Genomic DNA, 12524 nt, shown 5'->3' on the forward strand with positions numbered 1-12524 from the left:
GCTTACATGATTTTGATGTCTTGCATGTCATGTGTTGATGTTCGATTAATTATTTGAGTAATAACAAAATAAATTATTAAATCACCCCTAATTATAAATGATGATCAATAATGTTCATAAATGATACAAAAGCATAAGAATTTAAGAGAATGTCATAAAACTTTAGTGATTATGCTATAAGCCTTAATAAAATATTGAACAATCATTGAGTGAGTGAAATAACCAAAATATCTATGATTATAATAAGTGATAAGAAAAACCTGAGAATGCAAGGAAAAAAGTTTTAAGATATTGATAGTTAATTTAGTTTAGTTCTCTCTTCATAAGCCTTAAAATTTCTGATATACTTGCGAGTGTGAAAAATTATTAAAATGCTCATAGGAGACTAATGACAAAATTTATCTTATAGGCCTAAGTGATTAAAATGATATGTATTAATAAAAAGGTGTGATGCTGAAATTAGTCCCCCAACATTTATCTGAATAGTTATTTTACCATCAATTTTTTTAACACTTTAGCCTTTAACATTTCAATTTTGATCAAAATGACATCTACTAGATGGAAAACATTAGTTGACTAATGGTCAATACATGTTGTTGGCATGTGTTTAATTGCTTATGTATCATATGTCATGTTGAATATACTAATTTTTTTATCCATTTGCTTTTATTATTATTAATATAATTATTATATTATATTATATTATTTATATTATTATTATTATTATTATTTTATTTCTTAATTTTTATTATTATTACAGGCCCAAACCAGAACCCAATTACAAATGGGTACCCAAAAACCTAAAACTCAACCCAGTTATATAACCCTAAACCCAACTAGGGTTTTAACATCTTCACCAGCCGCTACTCATTTTCCACCGTTGGATCTGGCTTGATCCAATGACCCACAACCCTCCTGAAGAAACCCTAGGGTATCATCACCCTAGGGCCACAACGTCGGCCGCCTCTCTGACACCTCCACCAGCCGTTGCCACGCTTCAACGGGAGCCTCCAGAATATTTGAAGAGAGCCGTCCACGTTGAGGGCTATGGTGAGTCACCACTATAGTTTGGTGACTCACCGAACTTCCACCCTTGTGATCGGTCCGAGACGAGCCTCGGTGGTGGCTATAAAAGCCACCGAGCCCTCTGCCAACATAAAACCCCAACAGAAAACAACCAAAAAACACAACCAACAGAAAAAAAAGAGAAGAAAGAGAACTTACCCTTGAAGCCTCGATCATCACTAGAAGCACCAAACGTCGCCTGAGAACAGAAAATACCGAAGTTATTTTCTTAGATCTACTCCAATTAGTAGTCTTTTAGGGGAAACTAAAGCCAAATTTGGCCTTGGGGAGATCGGGGTGTTATTTTCGTATAAAATAATATTATCCGGCCACCGGAGGCGGTGGCCGACGGTGGAGTTAACGGCGACAAACGGTTGTCGGCCGCTGACCGGGCTTTCTCCGTTTGGAGAATCTAGAGAGAGGCGAGAGAGTTTTAAAACTCTCTCAGTTAGAGAGAGAAGTAAAAAAAAAGAGAGAATGGCCCTTAAGGGCAGGCCATATTCGGGTTTAAATACCCTTTCCCAAACGATGCCGTTTTGGGGAGGGGTATTTGCGTAATTTTAAATGGGTAAATTACACCCGTTGCCACCCATGTTTGTAAACTGCTATTTTAGTCACTAAATTAAAGTTATGATCCTTTTAATTCGGCCTCTTAATTTATTTATTTTATAATTTAGTCACTGACTTACTTATATATATTTTAGGTAAAACAACCGAAATAACCATTATAATTTTGTTAATATTTTAGCCCTGAACAACATGTTTTAATTTAACATTCAAATTTGATAGAAGTTTATTTAGTCCCTAAATTAATAAATTGGTAAAATTGATTAGCCCCTATAATTTTAAATAATTAATTACAAATTAGAGTATTTAATTTAATATATTCTAATTTAGTCACTAATTTAATATCTTCATTTATTTTTAATTACAAGTTTTATTGCTTTTTATATTTTAAATATAGTTTTAATTTTATTTATTTTAGTCACTATTAGTTGTATTTTAAGTTTATATGTTTATTTCAATATTTAATTATTATTATTATATATATAATATAATATTTATTTATTTATTTTATTTGTTTCTATTAATAAAAATCCTTTATAAATTAATTTTATATAAATTACTTTTAGGAAATATACTATTTTAATATTTATTTGTTTTTTAATATTAAGAAATGGCTGTCTTAAAGCAACTAGAAGTCCTTTTTTGATATTTTTAACTAAATAAATATCATATTTTAATAAATTATATATTAATTTATTTTAGTTATTTTTAGAGAAATGTTTTATTGATATTTATTTATTTTTTTAATATTAAGAAATGGACTGTCTTAAAGCACATAGATGTCATATTCTGATATTTCTAAGTAAATAAATATCTTATTTATATAAATATTTTCTTAAAATTATACTAATAAATTTGAAATAATAGGATTATGAATTAAATATAGTTTTGAATTCTTAAATTTCTAATAATAGAGACAATTTATAATTAATGAGTACCAATTTTGGGCATTATAGAGGTGCTAATCCTTCCCTAAATGTAAACGACCACAAATCCTTTTTTACTAAAATCTTTGGTTATACGCAGATCAATTTATCTTTTAAATTATTTTTTTCTTCAAAACTATTTTAAAAGATTGTTTTTAGGTATTTGACATACCTACCCCAAAAATGTTAATGGCGACTCCTAAAACATTTTTTAAATCAAAATCATTTACTTATTCATTTTATTTTTCCCGCCAAGTAAAATTTCGTGCCCGGGCGAAAACCGGTTACGACAGCTTGACGACTCCGCTGGGGACACGGTCAAGCTTTAAAATCAATTATAAATTGTCTCTATTAATTAGAAATTGAAAATTCATATATTTAATTTATAATTCTCTCTTTTCAAAATTTTTATATATACTTATTATTTTCATAATATTTATATATATTATTTTTTATTATTAATGTTTTTATTTTATTTTCAAGTATTAAATTTCATTATTTATTTGTTTGTCAGAGGTTTGAACATTTCTCCTCACACACAACACTTGCATTGCATAAATATAATCTCTATAATTGAGTTTTGTCCCTTTTAAGTGGGAGTGAAAGCGACGTCTTCGTGAGAATTTATTTCTTCGTGTTAGACCTAGCAAGTAGCTTTCGGGGTTCATATGCTCTATACCTTCGTGAGAATTTATTCTCCGTGTCAAACATAGGGAAATGTGTCCCCTCGAATTGAACTCGATCCGCTTAAGTCTGTAGTGGACTAAGATTGAGGGTTGGCAGACCAAAGGGGTACTAACAAGGACAATTCGGGTACCTTTACTCTTAGAACTGAAACTCTGAATATAGTAAACCCTAGAAACTCATCCGATTTGAAGCCATGCCAAAATTTTGTCAAAAATAGGTGTACACGAAGGAGAAATGAATTCTAAACTTTTTCCTTTTAATTTATTTATTTACTTCCCTACTAAATAAATTACATGTGAATTTAGATTATTTAAAGTATGCTATGTAGATGTTTAAATAGAAATATTTGGGTAGACATTAAATTAAATTTCTTCTTCTTTATTATTTAAACTAATTCATTTCTTTTTATGTTTTGTTTTATTTTTGTTGTTTGCATAGCATCATACAGGATTAAAGGTATTCATTTTCGAGTTAATAATCTCATTGGAAAACCTTCATCTATGGATAAAAAGTGTTCAAATCAAATAGTTCCAAACTTAGAAGTAAGACAGTGGTCTGAGGACTTACAAAGACAAGGAGGAGACAGTTTGCAGGATGATTATGTACCTGATTTAGCAAGTTATGCTCCGGTTTCTCTAAAAAGAAATTATATGCAAGATTTGCGAGGCATTTGGGATTCAAACAGGAAGCTGCAGTTCTATCAGTGTTACGGGGGCATCCCATATTTGCTCTATGTCGAAGTTGATGATGAATTGCTCTGAGCTCTGATTCAATTATGGAATCCAGGGTATAAATACTTCACTTTCAATAAGGAGGACTTGGTTCCTACTATTGAGGAGTATACAACTTTGCTACATATAGAAGGGGCTTTGGAAAATCGAATTTATTCAAGGTCATTTAAAACTCAACCTTTTCGAGTTAAATTAGCAAAGATTGCAGGAGTACGAGAGGAATAGGTAGTGGGCCATACGAAACAAAAGGGCGAAGGCGAAGGCATTTCCTGGACCAACATCAAAGAAATTTTTCAGAGTCATCCAGATGATAAAGTACGATTTGATCTCTTGGCTCTTGGTATATATTATGGTCATCTTCCCGAAAGCATTGGGATACATTGAGGCTGCAGTAGTAGATTTGTTCGAGTAGCTACAAAAAAGATTAATCCTGCTTCTGCAATTCTAGTAGAGACTTTTCGATCGTTAAGCGCTTGTAGGAGATTCGGAGGTGGACGATTTTTCGGATGTGCACAATTATTATATGTCTGGATCCATAGCCATTTTTGGAGGACAGAAAAGGTTTCATATTGTCGTTTTAGTACGGACTACTCAGCGTTGAAAGAGTTTCTGGAGAAAGAATGGCCGAAAGAAGTCACGAAAGATATATGGATAAATACCCTTCGAAATCTGGAAAGCCACGACATCGTTTGGCGTACCCCGTGGTAAATACAAAGGGAGTTCTTCTATAAATGTGATGATTATAACTGGGTGATGCTGCTTGGTTTATCGGGAGAAATCGGATATGCACCACTTATGGTCATAAGGCAGTACGAGGGTTGTCAATTTGTTCTTGTTACTGCTGGGTTACATTCGTATGAGTTCGCATTTCATAGAAAAAATTACGAAAGGAACATCATGGATGTCGTTAAAGCTTGGAAAATAACTTTCTGTATTCGGGCCAAAGCAGCAAAAGTAATGTTAACTCCTGATTATGAGATATGGAGGTCTGTCAGGAAAAATGAAAATATTCCTCTACCAGACCAAAATGAGGATATCTCTATGGAAGATCGCATTCGGGTAGTCCCATCAGAGATTGAAATCCTAAAAGCTGAGTTTGGAGCAGAAAGAGAAGGTTGGTCGAAAGAGTTAGAACAAATACGACGAGATAAAGCTATGCTGGGCGTCGATTTTGACTTTCATTCAGCACAATGTGCAATGTTGAGGGAAAACAAAGAAAAAGTTAATGGTTAGTTCAGAACGTTAAAGAAGAATTACCATGAGCTGCAAAAATCCCGGAGAGCATCAGGATTGAGTAGAGCAACAACACAGATGACCAAAGAGTTGAACATTGAGAAACGCCGAGTTGAAGATTTGAGAGGAAAAAATAGCCGTTTACTCAAAAGCCTTGAGAAAAGAAAGCAGAAAATGGAAGATCTTGAAGTTGACAAAATGGAGCGAATTATAAAGCACAAAGCTGAAAGTCGTGAGATTATGAATGAAATATAGAAAGAAAAGGATCGATCCAAAGAATTAGAAGATATGAAGCATGACATGCTTGAGGGATTTGAGGTTGAGAAAAACATCATGTTCAAGGGATTTGAAGTTGAAATGAATAATATTATTTGCCAAAACTTGAAGAGGATCTGGATCATTCTAGAAACAAAAACACAGAGTTTAATGCTTATATCTTACAACTTGAAGAATCACTATTCCAAGAGAAGGTTCATCTAGGACCTAGTGATCTTAAAGAGAGTTATGAGGGAAAACGCTTCACTACGAATACGAATCTGAGATCTTGAAAATACTCTGCACAGTTGTCAAGTTAGAATCATTGAGTTAGAGCAAACTCTCGAGGGAACTAATGAACAATGGCAAAAATCTATTGATTTCTATTAAGAAAGAAATGAAGAGAGAAACAGTATGGTAATCGAGGTCATGGTACAAATGAGAGAAGTTGCCAGATATATTGGGGAGTTAGCTGCTGAAGCAAAGATTATTGAGCATCACGTTGATCCAGTTTCTAGGTTTGGAAAGAAGATGTCATGGCCGATGAAAGAAATCATAGAGCTTAATAGGAAAACTATGCCATATTTGTAGTTATGAACTATTATATAGAAACTTTTGTATGCCGATGGAAGTTGTTCTATGACAGTTAACTTTTTGGGATCAATATCTTTTGCATACATGCATTCTACATACATTCATTATTCATTGCATTACTTCTTTATGTATAATTTTTATTTTACATTAAGATAAACATTCATTAAATTAAATTCGAAAAAATAATATCAAAAGTATTTTCAATCGCAGTTACCCTGGCCAAACAAGAAATTCAACACCACTACGATACTAGAAATTCAACTAAAAAAATGGAGGATAAAATACAACGTCTCGTGGAATAACATAGTAAAGAACAAGCATAAATGAGAATGAAGTTAGAAAAAATTGAAGCTAGCATTGCAAACTCACAAGACAGTATGATGCAGAAAATAGAAGATATGCTAAAAAAACTAAGCTACTATTGGGAATATTCATGAAAATCCTGTATCTTTTGACCAGGAACCTATGTATCCTTTAGGTTTCCCGCCGGAACCAGTTTATCATTCTGGTATCACACCTGTGCAAACCCATGCTTGCACTTCAAGAGACCAAACCTAATAAAAATCAACAAGTGGATCCCGCGTCTTCAAGCAAAAATCCACTGATGTCAGATATGAAGATAGGAGAGTTTAATGTTGAGCATCTAATTTCAGACCTGAATGAGTTAAATGAGAAATAAAAAGCCAATGAAGAATTGACCAGACAGATCAAGAGCTTAGAGGAAATAATAAAATCCGTAAAAGTAATTGAATCGTTCTATGGGTTTGACGCCAGCGAATTGAGTTTAATCCCGGACCTAATCCTCCCCATCAAGTTCAAAGCTCCTGAATTTGAGAGATATGATGGTACTACATGCCCTTCGTCCCATATTACCATGTTTTGCCACAGAATGGCAGGTCATGTGAAAGCTGAGAAATTGTTAATTCATTGCTTTCAAGATAGCTTGACAGGACCAGCCTTAAAGTGGTATACTCAACTGACCAAAGCCAACATTAGATCATGGAAGGATCTGGCAAAAGCATTCCTAGAGCAGTACCGCCACGTTACATATATGGTTCCTGATAGATGGACTCTCCAAAATATGGAGAAAAAGAACAATGAAGCATTCAGACAGTACGCCCAGAGATGGCATGATACAGCGGCCCAAGTTCAGCCACCACTATCAGAAAAAGAAGCCACAGTAATATTCGTCCTCACTTTAAAGGCTCTATATTTAGGCCATTTAATGGGGAATGCAACCAGAAATTTTACAGATTTGGTCATTTCTAGAGAACTCATTGAGAATGTCATGAAAAGTAGCTAAATGGAATTAAGTGAGGGGTCTAGTTCCAAAAGGCCCATGTATCGAAAAAAGGAGAATGAAGTTAACAATGCGAACGCTTACAACAAGGATGCCTCGAAATGTGTTACAATAACCCAGCCAAGGATTAAGAAGAAAGAAACAAACACTAATCGAACGAAATCCAGAGGATCTCGTAGGGAAAATGAGAGGCCATCTTTTGCACCGTTACCAGTACCCTATGCTGAGATCTATGATTCATGGGCTGGACTCAGAAGAAGTGGAGTAATAGTGCGCAATGCGTCCAGCCGTGGTCTTGGTGCTGCGACCACTACGTTGTGCATGAGAAGGATTAGGTGCTGGGACGGGGCTGGGTGTTTCTTCGACAGGGACAGTGGGCGGATATTCAGGAGTCTCGGACCGGTGTGTATCAGGAGTAGGGTCAGCAATAGGAGGATCGGGTGCATCGTGCTCAGGCTTTGGAGATGCCTCGGCATTGAATGCCGGCATAATTTCATCTGGGAAACCTTGGAAATTCCGTTGACCATGGGGAATAATTTCTTGAAACAACGATTCCACCATAACATCTCTATACTTCACGTATCCAAAGAAATTACGGATGTCACCGTGTAAAGCATGCAGTTGAGCTTGAGTCTACGTCACAGCTTCCTCGAGAGCAAGTAACCTTGCCTCGGCATTCGATTCTGTAGTACCTGCAAGTCCAACATAGTGGAAGTCTAGCCCTAGTGATGCCCGATAATCCAAGTAAAATTTCATCAAAAGCATTTTCCTCAACCTTTTTCTTACGACATAAAGCGATAATTAAATTAGGAAACACCAAAGCACTTGCCTTTTTACCCAAACAGTCATGAACTTGCTGAACAATAATACGACCCACATCGATCGGACGGGATACTATCATAGAATGTAAAAGCAATAAGCGTGAAAGTGATACCGTAGTGTTGTGGGAAGTGGGCATTAGTTTATGCTTGAGAAAGTGATTCCATAACTTTGCACGCGGCTGAAGATGTTCTCGGTTGATCGAGTATCTACTCGTTTGTCGTCCATTCCACTCAGTGTTTTCAAAACAAAGGTCCTCCAAGACCCCATCGTATGTGTTGCTATCAGCTTCCTCTTCGAACATGGCATGGCCGTCTACTACCACCTGTAAATGAAAATAACGATTAATAGCAGTGGATGTAAAACGGATTTGCTTACCTCGAACGAAGATGGAGTGTTGATTGGGCTTGGAGATGTTCGCATAAAACTCTTTAACTAATGAGGCGTTCACCGAACCAGGATGACGGGCAAACTTCTGCCACTTGAGCGGCGTCACGATGTCCATAACATCGGGTCCAAAACCACCATCGGTTTCCTCGGTAAAAATAAATCCCAACTCAAAAAAGAGTTTTCGGTTCTTGAAGTTTTGGAACCGAGCCTTGGCCTCATCGTTCTCAAAATGTTGCCAAGCGGTCGTGTCGGTTGGAGCTGGTCTTGAGCGCACCATTTCCAGTGTTTTTGAAGTAAGAAAAATGAAAAAGGAAGAAGCTTTTGAAAGCTTTAAAAACTTGGATATATTTCGGCTATGGAGAGAATAAGGGAAGAAGATGAGTAAAAGAGAGAGAAAAAGTAAAAGTTAACATGAAAGAGAAAAAAATGAATAAAGAAAGAGAAAAGAAAAAGTTAAAAATTTGGGAGGGAAAAGGGGTGATAGGACGGTTAAGAGAGGAATTAGTGGGTGGGGGGTTGTGCATGTATAGGGAAGGAAAAAAAACTGCCAAAAGGTAATGATGGTGATAGGACAAGTCTGTGGAAAGAGAAAAAGAAATATCAGAAATTAAATTAAATAAAAAGAAACAAATCAAAAGAATATCTCTCCAATTAATGCTTTGTCATTTCCTCCCTTTGGTAACCGCTCCTTGTACGGTTTGCAGCAATGTGGTCCCTACAAATCAGATCAAAAATTAATTACAAAATAAAATAAAATAAAACTAAAGAAAAAAACTTGAATGTTAAATTTTATTTATGCACAGACACAAATTCAATGCCGAGGCATCGAATTTTGGTTCTCCTCTGGGCACGCTTCAGTATCGTGCAGCCGTAACACGTCCTTGTTGTGCGGTGGTGGAATTCCATTGTAGGCTTTCAGACGCTAGCCATTGACCTTGAAGATCTTCCCATTGTCTATTCTCTTGATGTGAACAGCTCAATGGGGATAGACATAATGCACCTCAAATGGCCCTGACCATCGAGATTTTAGCTTCCCAGGAAAGAATTTAAGTCTGGAGTTATAAAGCAAGACTTGGTGCCCCACATGAAAATGCCGTGGCATCAGTTTTTTGTCATGCCACTTCTTGGTTTTCTCCTTGTATATCCGAGCATTCTCATATGCTTGTGCTCTAAACTCTTCCATTTCATTAAGTTCTAATAATCTCTGCTCCCCAGCTAGTTGAGCATCGAAATTCAATCGCTTGATAGCCCAATAAGCTTTATGTTCAAGCTCAACCGGGAGATGACAAGCTTTACCATACACTAACTTGAAGGGTGACATCCCCCAAAGGAGTTTTGAATGTTGTTCTGTACGCCCAAAGTGCTTCATCCAACTTTGGCGACCAATCCTTTCGCTTTGGGTTCACCACTTTCTCTAAAATCTGCTTGATCTCTCGATTAGATATCTCAGCTTGGCCATTTGTCTGCGGATGATATGCCGTGGCAATCTTGTGTCGAACTCCATATCTCAGCAATGCCTTGGCAATCAACTTGTTATCAAAATGGGTTCCTTCATCACTGATGATAGCACGAGGTACTCCAAACCGAGTGAAAATATACTTGTGCAAAAACTTGAGTACGGTCTTGGAGTCATTCCTTGATGTTGCTATTGCTTCCACCCACTTTGACACATAATCCACAGCAAGCAATATATATAATTTTCCTTCAGAAGATGGGAATGGTCCCATGAAGTCGATGCCCCACACATCAAACAGCTCTATCTCCAAAATATTTTATAGCGGCATCTCATGTCGTCTGGAGATGTTTCCAGTCCGTTGGCATCGATCACATCCTTTGTAAAATGCTTGGGCATCTCTAAACAAAGTTGGCCAGTAAAAGCATGATTGCAGGACCTTAGCAGCAGTCCTTGCTCCACCAAAATGGCCTCCACTTGGGGCCGAATGACAATGGTACAAAATATCACTTTGCTTCTCTTCGGGTACACATCGTCTAATGAGTTGATCGGCACAATGTTTGAACAGATATGGCTCATCCCAAAAATAGTGCCTTGCATCGTGCTTGAACTTCTTTTTAGCCTGACTATTCAAATCAAAAGGCACAATTCCACTAACAAGAAAATTAACAAGGTCAGCGTACCACGGGATTGTCGCGGCATATAAAATTTTCTCATTAGGAAATTCCTCTTCGATATCTACAGTGTCATGGCATTCAGAATTGTTCTCTAGCCTAGATAAGTGATCAGCAACTTTATTTTCAGTTCCTTTTCTATCTACCACCTCTAAGTCAAATTCTTGCAAAAGTAAGATCCACCTAATAAGTCTAGGCTTGGCATCCTTTTTGTTCACTAAGTATTTTATAGCCGAATGATCAGTGTGAACAATAACTTTAGTGCCTATTAGGTAAGGTCTAAATTTATCAAAAGCAAATACTACGGCAAGTAATTCTTTCTCAGTGGTGGTGTAGTTCAATTGTGCTTCATTTAAAGTGCGGCTAGAGTAATAAATAACATGAAAGATTTTACCTCGGCATTGCCCCAAAACAGCTCCTACGGCATAATCGCTTGCATCACACATCAACTCAAATGGTGATGTCCAGTCGGGAGGGACTACAATGGGTGCCGAGATCAGTTGTCGCTTTAGCTTAGTAAACGCGCCGAGGCATAATTCGTCAAACACAAAGGGTTGGTTTTGTTGAAGCAATGTGCACAAGGGTTTAGAAATCTTGGAGAAGTCTTTGATAAACCTTCTATAGAATCCAGCATGTCCAAGAAAACTTCTTATTTCCTTGACCGAAGTTGGTGGTGGCAATTTTTCAATCACTTCAATCTTTGCCTTGTCCACCTCAATACCCTTGTGTGAAATTTTGTGGCCTAATACAATACCTTCAGTCACCATGAAGTGACATTTTTCCCAGTTTAAGACCAACTCAGCCTCCTCGCATCTCTTGAGAACTTTTGCTAAATTGTCGAGGCATCGTTCAAAGTCGTCCCCACAAATAGAAAAAGTCATCCATGAAGATCTCCAGAAAATCCTCAACCATATATGAAAATATAGCTTGCATACAGCGCTGAAACGTTACCAGGGCATTACAGAGTCCAAAAATGCATCCTCCTAAAGGCAAAAGTGCCATAGGGACAAGTAAATGTAGTCTTCTCCTGGTCCTCTGGTGCGATGGCAATTTGATTATACCCCGAGTACCCATCGAAAAAGCAATAGAATGCTTTGTCGGCCAATCGATCCAACATTTGGTCAATGAAAGGTAGAGGAAAGTGGTCATTCTTCGTAGCTTTATTGAGTTTTCTATAGTCCATACATATCCTCCATCCGGTCACAGTGCGAGTGGGTAATAGCTCATTATCCTCATTCGTAACCACCGTCGTGCCTCCTTTCTTCGGAACGCATTGGACAGGGCTCACCCATGAGCTATTGGAGATAAGGTAGATCACTCCAGCATCAAGCCATTTTAGAATTTCTTTCATCACCACTTGCTTCATAACAAGGTTGAGTCTTCTTTGTGGTTCAATTGAATTGACGTGGCAATCTTCTAGCAGAATCTTGTGCATGCAGATCATGGGACTAATGCCTTTCAAATCGGCCATAGTCCAACCAATTGCTTTCTTATGCTGCATCAAAACACTTAACAAACTTTGCTCTTGGTTAGCAGTAAGGTTAGCTGAAATAATCACCGGTAAAGTCTCATCGCTACCTAAGTAAACATATTTAAGATGCCCTGGCAAAGTCTTAAGCTCTAGATTGGGTGCATGCAATAATGAAGGCTTAGGAGAAATGAATTCATCAAAATTCAGAGGTTCAAAATTCATACCTGATCTAACTTGTACTAAGCTAGATTGCTCATCCAAAATTGGAAAGTCGTTGGACTCCACTAAGCTTCCATCATCCACCCAATATTCATTTTCTGCTAGCTGAATGAAGTTGTTCTGGTAAAGATGTTCAGTCT

This window comes from Hibiscus syriacus, unplaced genomic scaffold (genome assembly GCF_006381635.1).
Source record: "Hibiscus syriacus cultivar Baekdansim isolate YM2019G1 unplaced genomic scaffold, ASM638163v2 tig00110065_pilon, whole genome shotgun sequence".
Lineage (NCBI taxonomy): Eukaryota > Viridiplantae > Streptophyta > Magnoliopsida > Malvales > Malvaceae > Hibiscus > Hibiscus syriacus.